The 20,543-nt window shown below is 44.1% G+C and overlaps 1 protein-coding gene across 5 annotated transcripts in view; it reads right to left on the bottom strand.

Moving 5' to 3' along the window:
- The window catches only part of RUNX2 (RUNX family transcription factor 2), a 180,872-nt gene that overhangs the window by 65,220 nt on the left and 95,109 nt on the right, over nt 1–20,543 (bottom strand). The gene's annotated exons all lie outside the window — the stretch shown is intronic.

The following is a 20,543-nucleotide window of genomic DNA, read 5'->3' as shown; positions in this document are numbered from 1 at the left end:
CCCTCCTCTTCTAGTTGGGGTATCTGATGGAAAGGTCCGAATTCCTCATCTACTGCTTAGATAATCAATTCTAATCTAACCCATTAACAAACAGGAAAGCTGAGATCCCGAGGAGGGGAGCCACGTACACTACAAAAACATGCAGCCTGAGACATGCAGAGCCATGACCTCTTTGCAACTTTAGTTACCCTTAAGGAATTTGGTTGACACAATCACAGGTACATATATTTCTTGCCTAAAAAATCTAACTTTACCTAAAAGTATTTAAGTAGGCTCTTCTGGTGCCTACGTGTTGCCCCAGTGAAAGTCACTATCTTTGGGATATACTGACACCTCTTTGAGGTCTTGTTGGATCTAACCTGCTAAACCATGGGCAATTAGTTCAGTTGCTCGTGGCATAAAGGGAATGAGACCTAGGTCAAGGATTTGATTCCCTTAGGACCTGCTGGTTTCCTATAGACGCGTTTCATTCCGGATCTGCTATCTGCACCTCTGGCCCCAGTCAGATAGCTTGCAAAGGAATGCAACTCTCATAAAGAGAGCTGCAAGAACCTTGCTCATTAACACAGCAGCAGCAAAACCTAATATACGTGGGGAGAATATATTAATAAAATGCCCAGAAAGCTAAAATAGAAATAAAATCAATATTAAAAGTAAAAAAAAAAAAATCTTGCCCCTGCCCCAAGGTCTACAGGGAAACAGGAAATAGCCTCTCTTTACCCACTGGGGTTTCTTGGGTATTCAGAGCAAGCAGAAAGCATGGTGGAAGGAGTAAAACCAAAAAGACAAGGGGGAATAAAAGAGAATCCCTGATCTTCGGGTTCCGTGGCCCACAGTCCCCACCAGCATCTTTCACGTACCGCTTTCTAGTGCTAGTGATCTTAGGTCATGCTTGACTCCTCACTAAAGAACGGGCTGCTGAGGGCAGAGATTTGTCTAATCCTCGTTTGTCTCCCTTTCGGTGCTTAATCACAATATGACTTGACATTTCTAGGCTTTTCCTAGCACTTGCACATATATCTTCTCACTGAGGAGGCCCTCGGTAAATCAGGGTTGGCTGAGAATGCGCAAGGCAATCTCTAGAATGAAAGAAAACAGGAGTCTGGGAACAGTAACAAACTGGGTTCTTGCCATTTGGGGCCGTCACCTGGGAAACACTGGGATTTACGCATCCCAGCTGAGGAGGCAGGTCGGGCACAGGAAAGGAAGAGGGGCCCTGAAGCCAGGTGGAACCGAGCTGGCCCAGGCAGAGCCCCCCCGCCCTGCTCTGTAATGCGAGGGCGTACGTGTACAGAATGAAAAGCCATCATACTTTCCCGCTATGAGGTGTTAACTTCAAAGCTTCATTGGGGCTTTTTAAATGGTAGGAACTATTGCTTTGACAAATCTCAAATAAAACCCAAGAACTTTTTATTGACCCCTTCACAGCATTCTTCCTCTGGGAACATACAATACTCAAGAACGCCACAGCACCGCTTTCCTCGAAGAATCTTCTCCTCCTCTGTAACAATATTTTGGCTGCCCCCCCCACCACTCTGTTCTATAATTTCCTATTTCCCTCCTGTGCCAATAGCATTTACTTTCCATATCTCTCTTTTGGGCCCTTAAGAGTCACTACTTTACTGAATTATTAGCTGTTTCTTAGCCTGTTCTCTCCCAACTATAAAGTCAGCTACGGTAAAGGTCATGATTTCTTTTTTTCTCATATCTCTTCTACACTGTAGGAGCTTAAGGCTTTTGTTTTTTGCTTTTTAGTGTACATATATGGATGGGTGGAGAAAATGAATAAGTAAATTAGTCTAGGGGTCAGGAACTCTGTGCGAGAGTTGGTACATTTTTGACACGTTAAAAAAATAGACATAATAAGCGTTAGGGCAACGCTGACATCAAACCTAACATGCATTCCAACAGCACTGCAAACCATACATCCTTATAGAACTCCCTTGAAAGAGCGTTCAGAGCTCTTCCCGAGCATCATTACATCACTGGACCTCACGCTCCGGACAATCCATCAGCACTAGTGGGCGGACACTTCTGTTTCGCCGCTGGTGTTGCTCCCAGTATCCTTAGAGCCAGCATTTGTATACCAGCCCACGCTGGGGGCCACGCGCACAAGAGAGGAGGGAGCAAGAGGGCCAGGCCACAAACGCATGGCCTGAGGGAAGAGGAGTGAGCACACTCCTCCCCCGCGGGATCCCAGGGCCACCGCTGCCACTAAGGTGGTGTTATTTCTTTGGAGTAGATAGTAAACGCGCCAGAGGGTAAAACTCATGTTCTGTCTGAATTTCTGGACCAGTAGAGAGAGCAAGTACAGGAGGGTCATCAGGAATCGGAGATGACCTTTAGAGATGAAGAAACGGAAGGCTGGAGACAAGGTAAATCTGAGTGACATCACCGAATTAAAACGCGGTTCCTTCTGGCTCCGCTGCCCTGACACGACACGCCAGTGGGAAAACGTGGAAGATCTGCCTTGAGTGGCCTTCAGTGTGCATTCTGCGGAAACGCACAGGGACGGGGCAAAACCTCCAGCTTATGCACCACCTACTAAGGCCACACAAGTGGCAGAGGTTGAGCAGCAGAGGGTGCCACCCCCCACCCAGGCACAGGTCCGCCACCTTCCTTCTAGAAGGCATGACATAGCATCTCCGTTGTGGGGGGAGGGGGGAATGAGGAGGAGGCGCCCGGCATATTTTCAGAGTCATCTGTTCTACTTCTCCAAGGTCACGTCTCACTGCTCCTTTGGATGAACCGTCCTCTTCTCGCCGGGACAGACACTCAGGACCCTCGCTGGAGCTTTGCTCGTGCTCTCCCCAGACTCACGGCCCCTGCTCTTCTCTCTGCCAGACCGAGGCTGGGCAGGCACTATCTTTAAAGCTCACCCATGCACAAGACCTTCCCAGGATTCAAGGTCTCCTCATCTTTCCTTTATCATATACCTCCCGGACATTTTTGTATGTAAATTTTGCTCCATGCATTTGAAAGTCTTACCATTGTTTTTAGAGATGTATTTTCATTTTCCAACAAAGGGGAAAGCAAATTAAGGATGAGAACCGTGTATCCTTTTAGATCTTACCTAGTACATGGTACGGTGTTGAGAAAAGACGGGCACCTCCAAAATATGTGCTACCCAGATGAATGACTAGCATGGTCTCAAAGAGGCAACAGGACAGAAGCAGAAACACAATGTAAATATTCTCCAAAAATCAATTTTAGACTATATGCAGAACAGTACTTTGCATTTTCCACAGTGAGGTTTTAAGGGATTTTTACATCAATTTTCTTAATTTCCCTGAATTTGTCCCCTCACACTAAAATGAGCAAGTATCTATTCCTAAATTAGTTTTCCTTGTAATTACATTAGATCATAATTGGAAATTATACTCTATGTAGAAGAAATGTAATGGATCATACCGATGGAGAAGAAACCAGCAAAAAAGAGAATGTGAAACCAAATTTTTTAAGATAGTGAAAGGTCAGACTAGCAAACTCCATAGTTTTGCAAAAGAGAGGAAAAGTGCCTCAACTATCCAGGATAAATATTTATTTTCCGTGTTGTAATGAATTGTACTTTTCCACTGCATGCTCACAAATTCTGAAAGACCAGCTGATCCCAGGCTAAGAAAGTATGCTATGCTGAAGGAAAGAGAGAGGAAAAAAAACCAAAAAAACAACAACCTGGCAGTTTCCAGAAACTTCGACCATTCCTTAAACCCACCCCAAATTTTGAGGATATTGTTGGAATAATGTATTTCCTCTTTTGAGGGGAGAGGAGGCTGGCGGTAGAAGATGTGGGAGTGTATGTGTATGCACATAGGGAGGGAGAGTAGGAGAGAAGGAAGGAACCAGAGGGGTGGGGGGGGGGAGAAACGGAGGAAAAATGAGAGAGATCTTCTTGCTAGGCCTTGATTAAGAACTTTTTAAAGGCTAGGAAGGGTGGGTAGTCTTTGAAACCAGATCCGCTGCAGGAAGGAGGCCAGCACCCAGGACACCGTGTCTTTCAGAAGGGGCCACCCACGGTGCCGTGGCGGTCATATGACTGCTCTGTCACATCCTGAAGCCATTTCCAGCCCATGCACACGTCTGTGCTCCCATTTAGAGAGGATGGGATATATTGGGAACACACATATGGAAACACTTTCAGAGAATCAGTTTCCATGAAATTCATAATGAGCCAAGTGGCTTCAGATGTGGTTGCGTTCCTCCGATTAGCCAGAAGAAAAAAAAAAAGGAAAAAAGGAAAAAAGGAGGAAAAAAGGGACAAATCCACTCTTTCAGACCTTATTTCAGTTTCAGAGAAATTAAAAACCACTAATGACTTATGGCTACCAAAACATGGAGCCACAATTAAGGGAGGACAAACTAGGAAAAAGAGGGAAGGAGGTTTAAAAGCAGTAGTCTTCCCCTCCTAAAAATAACAGCTTCGGTATCAGTAATCTTATCTCCAATCAGGGGGAGGCTTTCCTGTGATGGTATCTGCCTCGAGTGGCAGATCTCATTCTCCACCAGGCAGAAGGCAGTGCGCATGCGCACGCGGGGGGCGGAGATGCAAAGGGAGGCGGAGGCTCCAAGACCCGCTCTTATTTGATAACATATGTGGCCAATTAAGATTATTTTAAAAATTGCAACTAAATGATAAATTGTTACTAAGTAAATCTTCCACAAAAAAAAAAAAAAAAAAAAAAGCCTGAATACAGAGGGGACGGCCTGGTATTTTCCTGTGGCCTGTGTGAGTGGTAACTCAGACTATATTAAAAGCAGAAATTTATGAACTGGTTGAGATGTTGTATATTAGACACCAAAGCCTGGCTGATAGGAGGGCATGAAATACAAGAAGGGAACAAATGGGGGAGGGTTTTTAAAGAGGGACATATAACTGACATTAGTAAGTTAAAACATCATTTTTGCACTGAAACAAAAAATGGGGTTATTATGGAGTAAAATTCACATGAATTTTAGGATAAAACAAGAAACCTGAAAATGCTCTCCTTGCAGGAGCTGGGGTTTTGGGGTTATGTCAACAGATTGGGGAGAGTGGGAGCTGTGAAGGATCCCCAGTGTTTCCTCTGCCCTTTGGGGTACTTCAGTGGAAAATCTGAGGAACGTTGCCCTTGAGTTTGGTAGCAAGCCTGAACCCACCGTGTAGGAATGCTCTGACTCCAGGGTGCTCCATGATGGGCTGGGAACCAGCACCGGCTGTTGCCTAACAGAGCAGCCTTTGCTCCGCTCCAACCATAGGAGTCCTATAAGGGATTTAAGAGGCACGGTATCCCGTGCTGCTGCCAGTTCTGCTGAGAGGAAGGACTGGCTAACCAGACAACTGAGAGGGGACGGCTCTGACTTGCAGACGATCTTTATGAAGCACTTCTACATACGTGATGGCACCCAACCCTCCCCACAGCCCTGTGAGGTAGACCGTGTCACTGACCTCACACTGTGGATAACCAACTGAAGCTCAGAGAAGTAAAGTGATTGCCTCAAAGTTACAGACCGCTAATGGGTGGCCCGGGACATGGCCCCAGACCTGTGAGGCTCAGCTGCCCCAGTCTCCTCCTCCACCTGCAGGGAATCAGTGTTATTTTCATGCCAATTCTAACTGTGTGGCCATGCCCACCTGAAGGGCAGTGGTGGAAAGGGGGCCCGATCAAAGACAAATGACAGCCCTGGGGATGGGGATAGAGAGGGGGTTGGGGTAGAGATGGGGAAGGGGACAGAGATGGGTGCGGGGATAGAGATAGGGATGGGGATAAAGACAGGGATGCAGATAAAGACAGGGATGGGAAAGGGAACAGAGATAGGGATGGGGATAGACACGGGGATGGGGATAGAGATGGGGATGGGGATAGAGACGGGGATGGGGATAGAGAGGAGGATGGGGATAGAGACAGGGAAGGGGACAGAGACGGGGATAGGAAGGAATAGAAACAGGAATGGGGAAGGGGATAGAGATGGGGATGGGGAAGGAAATAGAGATGGGGATGGGGATGGGATGGGGAGAGAGATGGGAAGGGGGATAGATGGGGATGGGGATAGAGACGGGGATGGGGATAGTGATGGGGATGGGGATAGAGATGCAGATGGGGATAGAGATGCAGATGGGGATGGGGATAGAGACAGGGATGCGGCTAGAGATGCAGGCGGGGACTGAGATGGGGATGTGATGTGAAATGGGTAGGCTGATGAGTGCCACCTATTTGCCATGCTTGACTCAGCTGACAGATTCTCATGTTGTCCTTGCCACTGATGTTCTAAGAAATCTTGGGCAAATCATGTTTTCTATTTGTCAAATTCTCTCATTGGGGAAGACTCTTGTCAGTGAAACCTGGCACAAGGACCCAGCAAGTAGCAAACATCCTCTTCTCAAAAGGGCATTCCTTCCTACCAGTATCACTTGAACTAGCAGAGCCAGAGAAAAAGAAACGGAAAAGATTGGGTCTAAACTAGAAAAGACGTGAACTGAGAATCATTATCCCAAAAGTCCCCATTTACCCTCCTAACACCCAGTTCCAGGCCCAACTGAACTCTTCTGTAAAAAAGGAGGACAGCGGATCACCACCACAGACACCACATTCCACGCCCCCCCCCAGAATGCAGAATGCAGAATGCGCACACTGTGCTTTCAGCTCGAGCCTCTTAATGTAGGAAGAGCTCCGCTCCCTTCGATCTAGCACCGATCCAGTCTCCGACTCTGCCTCCGAGTCCAGCGCTGAGCCAGAGAAGGCAGGGGAAGGCAGAGTCACTCCAGGCAGCGGTTACCCCCTGAAGTAGTACCACTCAAAACCTGAGGAGCTTGGAGCTCAGCTTTTTCAAATATCCTTCCCCTCTACAGGCTTAGCAGCCTGGTGTGTTCCAACAGCCCTGAGGCCATCCTGGACCTTAAAGGACCTGACTCAAGCCACCCAATGCCTCACGACCCAGAACTTGAACCAGATTCCGAAGTGCTATTCAGTCTGTGTCAGCCTAACATCATCCATATTAATATCTAGGATCAAAGCCATAGGCTTGAGCCCCCAACTGGGTTCTGCCAGGACCTAGCCTATGTTGGCTGCCTCTCCCTCGACAGTCAGACGCACACACTGACTGCTTCCCAGCGCAGGCCTGGGCTTCTCATGCCTTGGACTGATTCTTGCCCCGGGATGAAAATACAAGGGGCTCCTGGTCGGGCCAGAAGGTTGCCTTAGAATCAAGACCCACCTTTGTTGTGTGTTGGATTTTCTGCCCGCATGGCTTATCTAGGTTCCAGAATCCTTGTCTTGTCCAACTTACTGGTTCCTCAGGATTTCCTTGCTCATTGCTGCCTACATGTTCTGTGACTTCATGTCGTGCTTTTTACTCAAGTATGTGTACATTTCTAGAGCTCTGCAGACACACGACAAACATCTGCTGCAATGACAGTCTTGTCCCAACTTACCTTTCCGGTCTTATCTCTTACTCCACTTCTTCATCAACTCTACAATCCAGTCAAACTGGACTCTTTTCCCCGCACTGTACTCCCCACCCCCCACTAGCCCCTCATGTCCTGGTGTCCATGATTCCCTCAGGCTCCCCAGCCCCCACCCTATCTCAGTCCCTTGGAATTCTAAGCAGCCTGTAAAGTCTACCTCACAATCCCCCTCTGCTTCAAAGATTCTGCTCCTGTTCTTGCTTTAGCCCACAGGGACCTCTCCTTCTTCTGCACTCCCTCCTCCATTTGTCTCTCTCGTCAGGCGTTGCGGAAGCAGAAGAGCTACCATGACCTTATCACTGCCACCAACCTATACATTCCTTGAGAACAGGCTCTATCCTACTTATCTTTAAATGCACTGTGGCTCCTCTCAGAGCGACCGATAGAAAGTGTTTAAGTGTTTGTGTGTGTGTGTGTGTGTGTGTGTGTGTGTCTGTGTGAGGAAAAAGAGATGGTGACCAGTTCTCTAACTGTGGTCTGTGTGTGCTTTCTGATTTCCGTCTGTCCATCTTCGGCCAACTGCTGCTCCTGACCTCCTATCCCTGGGCTTACCAGGACCTCAAGGGCTTACGTTAGTTCCAGATCCACAAGTCTGCTCTGACCAACAGTTTTGGGGGACATCTCTTGTTCTATAACCTGCTCCCTGGTTTGTTCCCTTACCCTAAAAACAAAAACTTTTTCTTGCTTTTTTAGGCCCAAGCAAACTATCTTGTGCCACATCCACACTGACTCTCAAAAATAACAAATTAAAACGAAATAACATCTCAAATTCACACATTGCCTTTAAGCTGTCCCTGCTTTTATGTACGTCTGGCGTTACCTTCACAAAAAGGTCCTGTGAGGTAGGCGTGAAGGACACCAACTGATAATGAATCTCAGTCAAAGAAAGAATGTATCGGGGCGCCTGGGTGGCACAGCGGTTGGGCGTCTGCCTTCGGCTCAGGGCGTGATCCCGGCGTTATGGGATCGAGCCCCACATCAGGCTCCTCCGCTAGGAGCCTGCTTCTTCCTCTCCCACTCCCCCTGCTTGTGTTCCCTCTCTCGCTGGCTGTCTCTATCTCTGTTGAATAAATAAATAAAATCTTTAAAAAAAAAAAAAAAGAAAGAATGTATCATCTCAAGGATGCAGACAATTAGTGGCAGAGCCAAAGTGAAGTTGCTGGATTTTCTCATTTGTGCGCCTTTTCCCCACTGAGTTTGTCTCATTCGCATCTCCTACTTTTCATCCTAATAGCATTCCTGATAGGGGAAAGGATGGCATTTCTTTAACAACAAGGGAGCATTTCAATTGAAGTTTTTTATAAAGTGATGACGGGCACGCCTCCTCACATTGGAGGTTTAGATCAAGTAACATCAGAAAACAAGCTACTAACTTTTGTTTACCTTAAAAACTGATTCACTTTGCAAAGAATTTCTTTTGCTTCGTTTCTAGGGTTTAGCCTACAACCACGTCCAAGAGTCTTCATGCTACCCTGAGACAATGCCCCTTGTATAACTTCCGAATCCCAATTCAGGGTTATAGCAACTCATTCCTCTGACTGTCTCAGAGTTTTTCCACTCAAGCCTTGCACACGGAATTAACTCAAAACTTCTGCAAGAAAAACGTCCCTTCTAGAGTTTGATTTGGCATCAGTTTCAAAGAGCTGTTTGTATATTTTAGAATATGTAGAATTTTCCTTTGATTGAAACCTCTCTTTTAACAATGGACAAGAGATGATTTATCTTCTGAGTGATTTAAACAAAAACAAACACATCTTAGTTACATAGAGCCTTGTTCTCAAAGTGGTTTTTTTGAGAGAAATCAAACCCTACAGACTGCTAAGCATTTGGCAAAAACCTTCAAACAGCCAAAGCCAAATAGTGAACTTTTCCTTGTTGTAGGAGATAAACAAATACTAGAGCAAATCGGAAAAAAAAAAAAATAGGACCTCCTTTCACTTTCTCCTGTGCTCGATAACACGCCCCTCTCAATACACACACCCACCCCTTCAGAGGGGTTTCATCCTCAATGTTTACTTCCGGTGCCATAGTAACACACCCGCCACAAATGGACATTTCCAACATCTGTTTGTGGCTGCTCCCAGATTCCCTGTATTGCTTGAGGACATGAAGCCCTCTGTCTCCCAAGTGTAAACAGACACACCTAATTATGTAGTAAGGTGTCTGAGAAGAGCTACTTGTTTTGATGACCAAAAAAAAGAGAGAGAGAGCGCGCACGAGAGCCTGGTCTGTGCGGTGCGCTGTGGGACAAACAGTAGTCCGGCGGTAGCTCCTTCTCGAACAGCAGAAGTTCTCTGCCGGCCATGGAAAAAACCCCAGCCCTATGTTTCCCAGCCTGAGCATACAGTCTACGGACTCTAGTCCAGACGTGGCCCAAGACAGCCGATGACTCGTCAAGAGAGATGGTGCTCTCACAAACCCAGGGCAAAATCTATTCAGTGTCTCCATAAGGATTTCATTTTAGGGGAAAAGAGGAAAGCGTTGAGGAGGAGGAGATAATTTGAGGGTAGGGTTTTTCTTCTTCAGATCACAAAGGCCGTGTACAGCAATAACAGAAAGAATGTTGGCACCCTGTTGGAAATGTAGCAGGAGAAAACAGTTCTAGAGAGCATTGGACTATCAGCCAGGGAAGAGGGTTCGGGTCACAGCGCTGTCCCTAGCAATCCGGGCAGCCACGCAGAGTCCATTCCTCTCCCTGACCACCACGTTCCTCGCCAGTAAAATGACAGAATTTAACTAAATCATCTCCATGGGTTTCCAGCTCCAAAATTCTGATTCTGTTACACATGAGGCAACCTTGAGAATTCCAAAAATAGCCTTAAAAATTCTATTAGAAATACTGTTCTTCTAAAGAAAGGTGCCCATCCATTAAAAAAAAAAGTATTAAAGTTTTTTTTTTTTTTTTTAAGATTTTATTTATTTATTTGACAGAGAGAGAGACAGCCAGCGAGAGAGGGAACACAAGCAGGGGGAGTAGGAGAGGAAGAAGCAGGCTCCTAGCGGAGGAGCCTGATGTGGGGCTCGATCCCGTAACGCCGGGATCACGCCCTGAGCCAAAGGCAGACGCTTAACCGCTGTGCCACTCAGGCACCCCTAAAGTTTTGTTTTTTTTTTTTTTTTTAATGAGGTATATGCACTGTGCAAGAAAGACCCAGGTTTTCTCTCCAGATACAAATGTCAATTAGAAAATCTAGAATATTTTCCCACAAACTAAAAAAAAAAGTAATTGTCAACAACAGTTTGCAACAGAGGCCAAAAGAAAATGGGAACACTATTACCTTGTACAAAAGCTTTTCATCATTAAATTGAGCAGTAAAGAGGGTTAAAATTAGCTTTAGACTCACACTTTCAGTGAGAAATATGATGTGAGCTATTTCTCCTTCCTCCTTGTTCTGGGTGCTTCAAGTAAATGGTATTGATCTGAACTAGCTGAAGTTAAAATAAATATTTCACAAAAACCTTTCCAACCCTTGCAGGATAGGACATGTTGTTATGCATCATTCAAGTAGCCCCCGTTTCCCTGCCCCACATATAAAAAAAATGTACTTTGAGGTTTTAGGGTTTCATTACTATGTACACTTTTAATCTCTAGAATAAAATTTAGATTTACAAAAGTAGGAGGTGAATTGTTTCCACTGTTATTTTTGGCAGGAACGTGGTGACTTTTACTTTATTTTGGGTACTCTGACCTTTACAAAGCATGAACACTGGCTACTTCGTAAGGTCGCTGGGGTTCTGTCCCCCACACGTCACCTGTAAAGACCAATGTGATAAAACTCCCTCCAAGGATGATACCCAGCAGGCTCTGTGGCAAAGCCTGGTTCTGATACGGGGAGACTCCTATGATGAAAGCATAGTGAGGAGAGTACATTTGGAACTGAAAGACTTGGGGTTGACTCTCCTGCTCTTTCACTATGTGACTTAGGCCAAGTCTCTGAATGTCTCCGAGCCCTAATTTCCTACTGGCAAAATAAACGCTATAGTGATACCCATACCCCAATGAGCTGTCACAGAGATGAAATGAGACCATGTCTGTGAAAGTGCTTTCTGTATACTTAAAATTCTATCTAGTAGGCGCCTGGGTGGCTCAGTCAGTTAAGTGTCCCACTCTTGTTTTCAGCTCAGGTCATGATCTCAGGCTTGTGGGACTGAGCCCCACACTGGGCTCCACGCTCAGCACAGAGTCTGCTTGAGATTCTCTCTCTCCCTCTCCCTCAGTCCCTCCCCCCACTCATGCTCTCTCTCTCTAAAATAAATAAAACTTGACAAAATACTACCTAAATATTATTGTCATTATTAATGCTAAGATTTTACTGTCACCTCTGGACTCGGTGGCTCTAATTCTCCCCATTTTCCTCAGCACCTAATTTGTCTTAGAACACATGGTGTTGTTTACCCGGAAGCCTTCATTTCTACCATCAGAAAAGCCACCCTTATAGATGACCTGGGTGTCCTGGGTCTTTTTAACTTCCTCGCTCTCTGGAGCTCCCGAATTAGAGCAGTAGCAGGATTCAAGCTTCCCCACGAGGAGGCCTCCTCCTTCCTGATAGTGTCTTCAGTTTTTCTTCACCCACTCCGCAGCACCTGCCCGAGTCTCCACCTCTCCTGGCTGACCCAGCCTTCAGGCCAGCATCCTCTGAGACAGCAGCCTGACCTGCTGCTGGAATCCACCTGTCGCCTTGCTGCACCGGGCCGTGGGCCTCCTCACATCCGGTTTGATGCTGCGGGGGGGTCCACAGTCCTAACTCACAGAGCCTATTGGTACAGATCTCTTCATTCGTCCCACTTCCCTCAACGCTAGCCTGTTTCTTATTTGTGTTAGAGCCTCGCCCGCCGCATCTGTGGGTCGCTGAAGAGTTTCACCTCAATGTGAAGGGCTCCAGCAACCTTCTACATAACCTAAGGGGTACTGCTTAGTGGATTTCTACAGACTTTTAGAAAGATCTATTTCAAACGTTTAACTAGAAGTTCTACTATTTATAATTTGAGATGTTACTTTTTTACTAAAATGTTGGCAGGCAGACCCTTGGGTGGGGTTCACTTGGGTGAAATAGTTGTCCTCTTTCAGGCACCGGGCAACATGGCAAAGGAGAGCAAGGAAGACTCCAGGTTTCTAGTCCTAAGGTCCTAGTTTTATCTGGTTACCACTTCTGTGATGATTTTCGATATTGTACGCTGAAGACAGCGTGGGAGCAAAAAAGAACAGTACCCAAGGCTTAAGCATGAACATGACCAAGACCACCCCTCGTCTGAAGAGGAAGGAAATTAATTGCACACATTTCTACCACCGAGATTTGGAACTCCCGGCTCCTGGGGAGAAAATACCCCTCCTTACGGTAGAGCACACTGTCCTTCGATTTTATTCCTTTCACAAGTGGCTTCCCCCCACCCCACAGTGGCTTGTTACCTGCTGTTTCTCAATCTAGTTTTGTCTCCTGCTTACACTGAATCTTTGACTTCTATTCTCCTTTACTGTTCTATTCTAAAGGATAAAGCCAGGAAGAAAGGTTAAAAATTAGGTTTGACAGCCAAAGAAACAGCCAACCCATTACCCAGAATTCTAATCTGTAAAGTTTTTAGAGCCCTTGGCATTATTCCAGATTTCCCATCCTATGAGAGGATGATACTCTTTGAATTGTATCTTACTTTGAGTCCTATGGGCTTCTAAAACTCATCAGATTCATCAAATAAATTTTAAGTAGATTAGGTCACTGCTCCCAAGACCCTGATTTTACTGCTTCCCTTCTTTTCTTTTAAAATGATTATACCAGTTTTCAGCACGCGCCTCTCTGCATCTTGGGGTGGCCAGGAAGAAGAGGAAGCTTGTGCCCGTGGAGAGGAGGACTTGTGTTACTTTTCAAACAGGAAATGTTAAGAACTGCTCATATCTTCACAAGATCTTCAAGTTAATTTCTAGAGCCAGTAACTGAAGGTTGGGGGGGGTGGGGTAAGAGGGATTCTCTTTTTAAGGCACAGGGTATGGAAAGAAGCTGGGAAGGGAGTGATAGCTGACTACACACTTATACAAATCATCTCAGCTGCTTAAAGCTTCCTCCTTTACCCTTAGTTTGTGCTTACGACATTCGACTTAGAACAAGTTCCTCCTCCCTTATCCATTCAAGTTCTTTCCGATTTCAGATATGCCCCCATTTCTCAGTCCTCTGGGAAGAAGCTGTTCTGGATGGTTCCTCCATTCAAAGGGAGGACAAGTAATGGCGCGTCATCTAGCTTTACTTTGCTCAAATGGAAAATATTAGCATGCAAGCCTGAGGTAACTAACCACCAGCCCCTTGCTCAGGGGTCTCCTCACCTCAGGGCTGTTGCTACACGCTTCCCGGGATGAGCACCTGCAGAGCCAGCCTGCTCACACCAGTGTGGCGATGCCCACATCATTCCATCTTAAAAGCAGTGAAAGGAATTGGTGTGTCTAAAGGCTACGAGAGATCTAAAAATGTGCTACCTATCCTTGAAGACAGTGAGGAGGACCTACAATGAGGGTCGGTCCCCCAGATTAATCTCATCATTGTGCTCCTCCGCACTGAAATCTGTGCTTGCACCATGCCAAGGAAGGGGAGCTCCTGGAAATAATCAGATTAATGTGTCAATGAAAACAACCAAACCGAGCACTTCAGCTCTCGAAATGGATTTCTGGCCTGAATTTTCCAGGTTGGTGGTTCTATATTCACCCAATCAATCAAGCGATTCCTGAATTACCACTTCATTCTGAGGTGTAGGAACAATGTCTAAAGGTTAACATTTTATATAAGACAGAATATTATTCTTTTTAAAGTAGACTAACAATCGGGGGAAAGCACTGCTCAAATATTTTGATGATAGAAGCAAAAGCCCGGCTCCAGTCCCGAGTGTCTCCGTCCCCACCACCTCCAGGCAAGCACAAGCCCCCATCCTCCCGGACACACCCTTCATCCTCCCTCGTCCTCTTACATAATTCTCCCCCAAACAGCCAGAGTGACCTTCTGAAACAAGAAATCCATTTATATCATGAACCTGATTAAAATCTGTCCCTGGCTTCTCACTACTCGGACCAGCAAACCCAAACTTCTGCTCCTGACCGGCAGAGGCCTCACAGGACCTGGAGCAGCGATGTCTCAGCCTCCAGCTCATCTTCTCCACACTCCAGCCCGGGCATTCTTTTTCCCACCCCAGGACCCTTGCCCCCGCCTTCCCTGCTGCCTGCAATAAGCTGCACAGGGTTAACTCTTCTTGTAAATTTAGATCTCGGCTTCCTCATTACATCACCCCATTTTACTTTCTTCACAGTACATTCCCCTAGATAATATTTTCTCATTTTCAACTGCCTGCCCTTCCCCAGTAATTGCTAACAGTTATTACCCGATATCATTCTAAGAGCTTTACATCCTTTCTCCTTTTGTCCTCATAACTACCTATTGAGGTTGATGGTATTATTATTATTATCAGCCCATTTCACAGATGAGGAAATTGTGGTACAGACAAGCTCAGTACTATTCCCAAGATCACACAGCAAGTGAGTCAAAAAGCCTGGATTTAAACCCAGAGAGTCTGGCTCCAAAGACTGGGTGTTTAATCGCTACATCATATGCCAGTAGAAAAAACTCCCTGAGCTTTTCTGTCTTACTCATCACTGTATCTCCAGTGACTAGAACAGTCTCAACAAATGAGCAAATTTAATGTTGACAATAATTTGTATTAATGAAGATTTGTATCATGTGCTCATAAAATACTATGACAGCAAGGGGCCCGTGTGCAGCTCAGTCGGTGAAGCGTCCGCTTTCAGCTCAGGCCATGATCCCTGGGCCCTGGGATCGAGCCCCATATCAGGCTCCCTGTTTCCTCTCCCTCTGCCCCTCCCCCTCCCTGTGCTCGCCCTCTCTCAATCTCTCTCTCTGACAAAGTCTTTTTAAAAAATACTATGATAGTAATGTTTCACTGAAAAGAACTTTGTTATAATTCTAATCATATTTTCTCTAAATATGTAATTTCTTTAATATAGAGAATCTGGTCCTCTCATCCCATTTATTCTATTATTAATATATATTCACCTGCTCTTTTGTTTTCATAACCATTAGTCTATAAGATTCTTAATTCTCTAGTAAGATAAATTACACTTCATTATAACCATTCTCTTATTCTCTCATTTATAGATAAGTTCTACAAAACCATGCAAGGGTATGTAAAATGTCAACAAAATAAAGTTTTCTAATTTTAATAAAGCCGTGGTTTCAAAACCCGTCTGCAGACTTGGACACACATGCACGTATATGAGGCTACACCTTGAATAGAAGTCAGCTGTGGTCCAGCGTCCAGGTCTGAATGTAGAGTTCTTTGGCAGTAATTAACCTGATCCTAGATGGCTCCTCATTGGAATCAAATGAAGCACAAGACAAAGCTTTTCTTTTTTTTTTTTTTTAGTTTTTTTTTTTTTTTTTTTTTTTTTTAAGATTTTATTTATTTATGTGACAGAGAGACAGCCAGCGAAAGAGGGAACACAGCAGGCGAGTGAGAGAGGAAGAAGCAGGCTCCCAGCGGAGGAGCCCGATGTGGGACTCGATCCCGGAATGCCGGGATCACGCCCTGAGCCGAAGGCAGACGCTTCAACGACTGCGCTACCCAGGCGCCCCAAGACAAAGCTTTTCTTGACATCTAGAGTAGTTCTTCCTATGAAGTCAGTTCGTAAGCGAATACTATCCTAGCTTTTATTTTTACTATGGGTGGCAGTGCTTAGATTTCTGATGTGCTGATCAGTAATGTTTCTGAGAGAAAACCTACGCTTGCAGGCCTTATTTTAGAATCCCAGACATTCAAAATGATGGACCTTGGGGAATACCTAGCCCAACGAACTGACTTCACACCTAAGGAACCTAAGACCCATAGAAGTTAAGTGAGCTGCTCAAGAACTCAGAGTTTCATCTACAATTAGATCTCAGGTTCCTCAATTCCCAGCCAAGTGCTGTTTCCACATGCTGCCAACGAGGCTAGGAGTGTTTAATCACTGTGCTGCATGCCTGAGCCTCGGAAGGAACGTTTTTCTAATAAGCCAAACCAACGCAACACGATTTTATTGAGCACCTGCTATTTTATCGGTGTTAGGTTCGATCCTCTTTGGAGATGCACGTCCCAATTTAAATGCCTCAATCATTTGCTCAATTAAACAGGCCATCTGAGGGTTTAACGACCCTTCAAAGGTCAGTCCAACTGTATCAGTTAATCCAACTATATCAATCATCACTTGGACATCAATGATCTCAATGCACCATTTAGGACAGAGATTGTTAGGATGGATCAAAAAACAGGACCCAACTGTATGTTATCCACAGGAAAGCCACTTTATATAAATGCACACAGAGATCACATAAAGCAACAGGAACCCGCGTTCACTGCTGGTCGGAATGCAACATGGTACAGCCACTTTGGGAAACAGTTTGGCAGTTTCTCCCAAAAGTAAATATACTCTTACCACGTGATCCAGCAATTGCACTCCTTGGCGTTTACCCAAAGAAGCTGAAAAGTTATGTCCACATAAAATGTACACACAGCTGTTTATAGGTTATAAGGTACTCACACTATCCATGAAGTGCTACAGTGTTATTGAAGGTAGACTTGGGAGCAGTGGTAAATGTATATTGCAGACTTGGGGTCACCACTGTGAGAGGGCAGAAAGAGAAGCATAACTGATAGGCTAAGCATGGAGGGAAAAGGGACTCATATAAAATGCCCAACAAAAACCAGGAAAGGCAGGAAAAGAGTGGAAGGCAAAAAAATAGGATCAAGAACAGAAGCAATAAATAAAAAACAGTAACAAATATGGTAGGTATTAATCCAACCAGATCGATAACCACTTTAAATGTCAATGGCCTAAATGCACCAGTTAAAAGACAGAGATTGTCAGAGTGAACCAAAAACCAAGACCCAACGAAAGCTTCAAAGGGACAGTACCTGTGACACCTGTCAACTTCTAAGGTCAAAAACAAACAAACAAACAAAAAAAACCTTAACTTTCTCTGTGAACTGTCTAGAGGGCCAAACTCTTTCTTTTTTGGAATCTTTTAGGTCAACCTGCCACTGTACCTTTAAGCAACACTGAGAATGTACTGTTTTACTCAGGTGTAGTTGGCGAGCTGACGGGTTTGCTTTTTGTTCTTTGTTTAATGATGAGTACACCACAACGCTATTATCAGATTTTTTCTTCTTTTCCAAGTCTGTTTTTATTTCCTTGGTGGTTTTTATTTAGAAAGGGTTCTTCTTAATTAGGTATGGATTTATTGTGACCACATCAGTGGGCTTATTATTGATTTATCATGAATCACTGCTCTCCTTGGCCCAGGGCAGAGTGTTCATAACCATCATTATATTTGTTATTATTATTCCATTAACTATAGCATTATTACTAATTACAACAGGGAACCGGAATGGTGACCATTTGGATGAGCGAGAGAGTGGTGAACTTTGGATATAGGAACATCGATCTTATTCCAGCCTACCATGCTGGATTGCATTTCTAAGTTTACCACTTAAGGCCAAAGTCTGTCTGGAAAAGATGACACCTTCCTGCTTAAGAAATTCTCTGAGATATACAGTGACACTGATGCCTAGGCAGCATTTTATTCACGGGACTTTCATGAATTTGAGATTCATGAGTTTCTTGAGCGTCTCATCAAAAAAAAATAATAAAATAATAATAATAATAACAATAATAATAATTAGATGGTAGTATAGTCAAATGGGATCTTAGATTTGCCTCAAACCAAGTCTCTTAAATTCTGACCCCAATTTAGGGATGCCTGGGTGGCTTAGTTGGTTAAGCAGCTGCCTTCAGCTCAGGTCATGATCCCAGGGTCTTGGGATCAAGTCCCACATGGGGATCCTTGCTCAGTGAGGAGCCTGCTTCTCCTTCTGCCTACCGCTCCCCCTGCTTGTGCTCTCTCTGTCTCTCTCTCTCTCTGACAAATAAATAAATAAATAAAATCTTTAAAAAAATTCTAACCCAATTAATAACACATGCCTTCCTATCCATTTTTTAAGAAAACAAACAAATAAAGGAGTCTGAAAAGGACTTTGAACTGTTCAAAATGAAACGTCTAAAAGTGACTTTGAATAATTCAAATTAAAGCACTATCATTTGTATTTTATCATATGGGATTTAATTATATGGAAACTTTTTACTTATTTTGTTACCTCTTTCAATTATATCTTTCTTAGTTTCCCCTTATAACTATTTCTACGTATTAACAAATCTAAAAACAACCTTAAAATAATCGTGCAGTGTCTCTTTCCCCTTTCTACCAGCAGTGATCAATCAGTTAGTAGTTCCTGAAAAATCAATGCTCGCTGAAGTAGCAAAATAATAAAAGGAGGGTTTCAATGGGTCCTGTTTTTTCCTGAAGAAAGTTCAAGTAGTAGCTTGGCTGATACTTACTAAGATCCCAAACAACAGACCTGTCAAGAATATTTATATGTATTTTCATTCTAAATGTAGTGAACAGGTGAATACATGCATATGTGCATATATATGTAATGGCATAGAGCCAACAGTGTTGCTTGACTTTAAGAGAGAGAGTAAAAAAAAAATTCTATCATATAAACACATGCTAGGACCGTATTTGTGCATGGGAAATATGAAATTAAGTAAATGGCAACTGTCATCAGTGTCCCATACAGCCCCTTCCAGATGTATTAGCAATTCCTAACAACAGTTACAACATAAGCGACCAGAAAGCAGGCAGCACTACGTAGACCTTTCTGCAGTGAGCAAGTACTTCCATGAGCCCCTAACACACAGAGCATGAAACTAAGACTCACAGAGAGACCACAAAGGGTTAGTAGGCCAGGTCCTTGGCCTAAGGGAACTTTCCATCTCCCTGGGAAAAGACAAGATTTTCTATACGTTCTTGTCCTATCTTAAGAAACATTATGAAACCACACATGCCAACAAGTGGAATTTTTTTTTTTCCACTTGAAAATGTAATTGTTGAAGTAACTCAGAGTAAAAGTATAATCTAGTTGAATGGAGTTGAGCAGGTACCAAGTATTTGCTGAGCTGACTTGAAATGGCTGAAATAAACTTCTCTACTACATTGGATGAAATGATAAAAATCCAAAAAGTCCTTGACAGGCAGGAACTATTACCTGAATTAAATAAGATAAAAACCAAACAGGAATAACCGTAAATTATCATACTTGGATCTAAAAATATAACTGTAAAAGTAAAAAAAAAGGGGGGGTGGAGTAATGCAGCTTGTCAGAAAATGGCAAACATGAAGGGACAGAGTGTAGCATGGTCCCCAAAGCCCCCTTAGCCTACACTAACAGAGGCCAAGAGTAAGGGAGTTTGGTTCTGGGCGCCAGGCATGAAGAGGGACACCGACAAAGCATAGTGTTCCCTGAGACCGTGGACCTGGACAGTGAGTGACAGGAAACCCTATCATAGAGCAACGGCTTAAAGAGGAGGGAGGATGGGGAGAACAGGAAAAGTCCAGTCTGGAGAAGGAAAGACTTTGTCAAAAATGTTGTCCAAACCAGATCTTTTGCTTTATTTTAGAGGAGTCGTTTTGCTTCAATTTACAGCTTAGTTAATATAATTTCTATTATTTTCTCAAAAAGGACTTTGACACTTTATTACATGATGGCTATAATTAATGTCAGACTCTAAATTAGAAATCAAAAATTCTATTTGATCATTTGGTTTCAAGCTGGAACTAAAGTATGTTTTGGCATTATTACCAACTGTTAGCAGCAAGTTCTGGAAACAGATGCAGTCTTGCTATGTGTTCTAAATATGAAACACATTGCAGAAAGGCTTGGAGATAAAAATATATACTGCTTATGCACACTCATACTGTGCTATTTCCTGTCCTTATCAGCAATAAAAAGTTCCTCTTGTTTTGTCCTTTCTTTGTTGTTCCAGGTGAACAGAATCGTCTTTCTTCTTTTTCCCTTTCTTCTTCCATTTCTTCTACACGCCTATCCCTTCATATTTTTCTATCTTCTTTCCCACTAATATTTGTTTTTTAAAAGATTTACTGAGCACATACTATGTGCCCAAAACTGTGCTCAGTTACAAGGATTCAAGCCTACATACAACACACTCACTGTGCTGGAGAAG

The sequence above is a fragment of the Ursus maritimus genome, unplaced genomic scaffold (assembly GCF_017311325.1).
Source record: "Ursus maritimus isolate PB19 unplaced genomic scaffold, ASM1731132v1 scaffold_29, whole genome shotgun sequence".
Lineage (NCBI taxonomy): Eukaryota > Metazoa > Chordata > Mammalia > Carnivora > Ursidae > Ursus > Ursus maritimus.
This window is presented reverse-complemented; position numbering and strand designations above follow the sequence as displayed.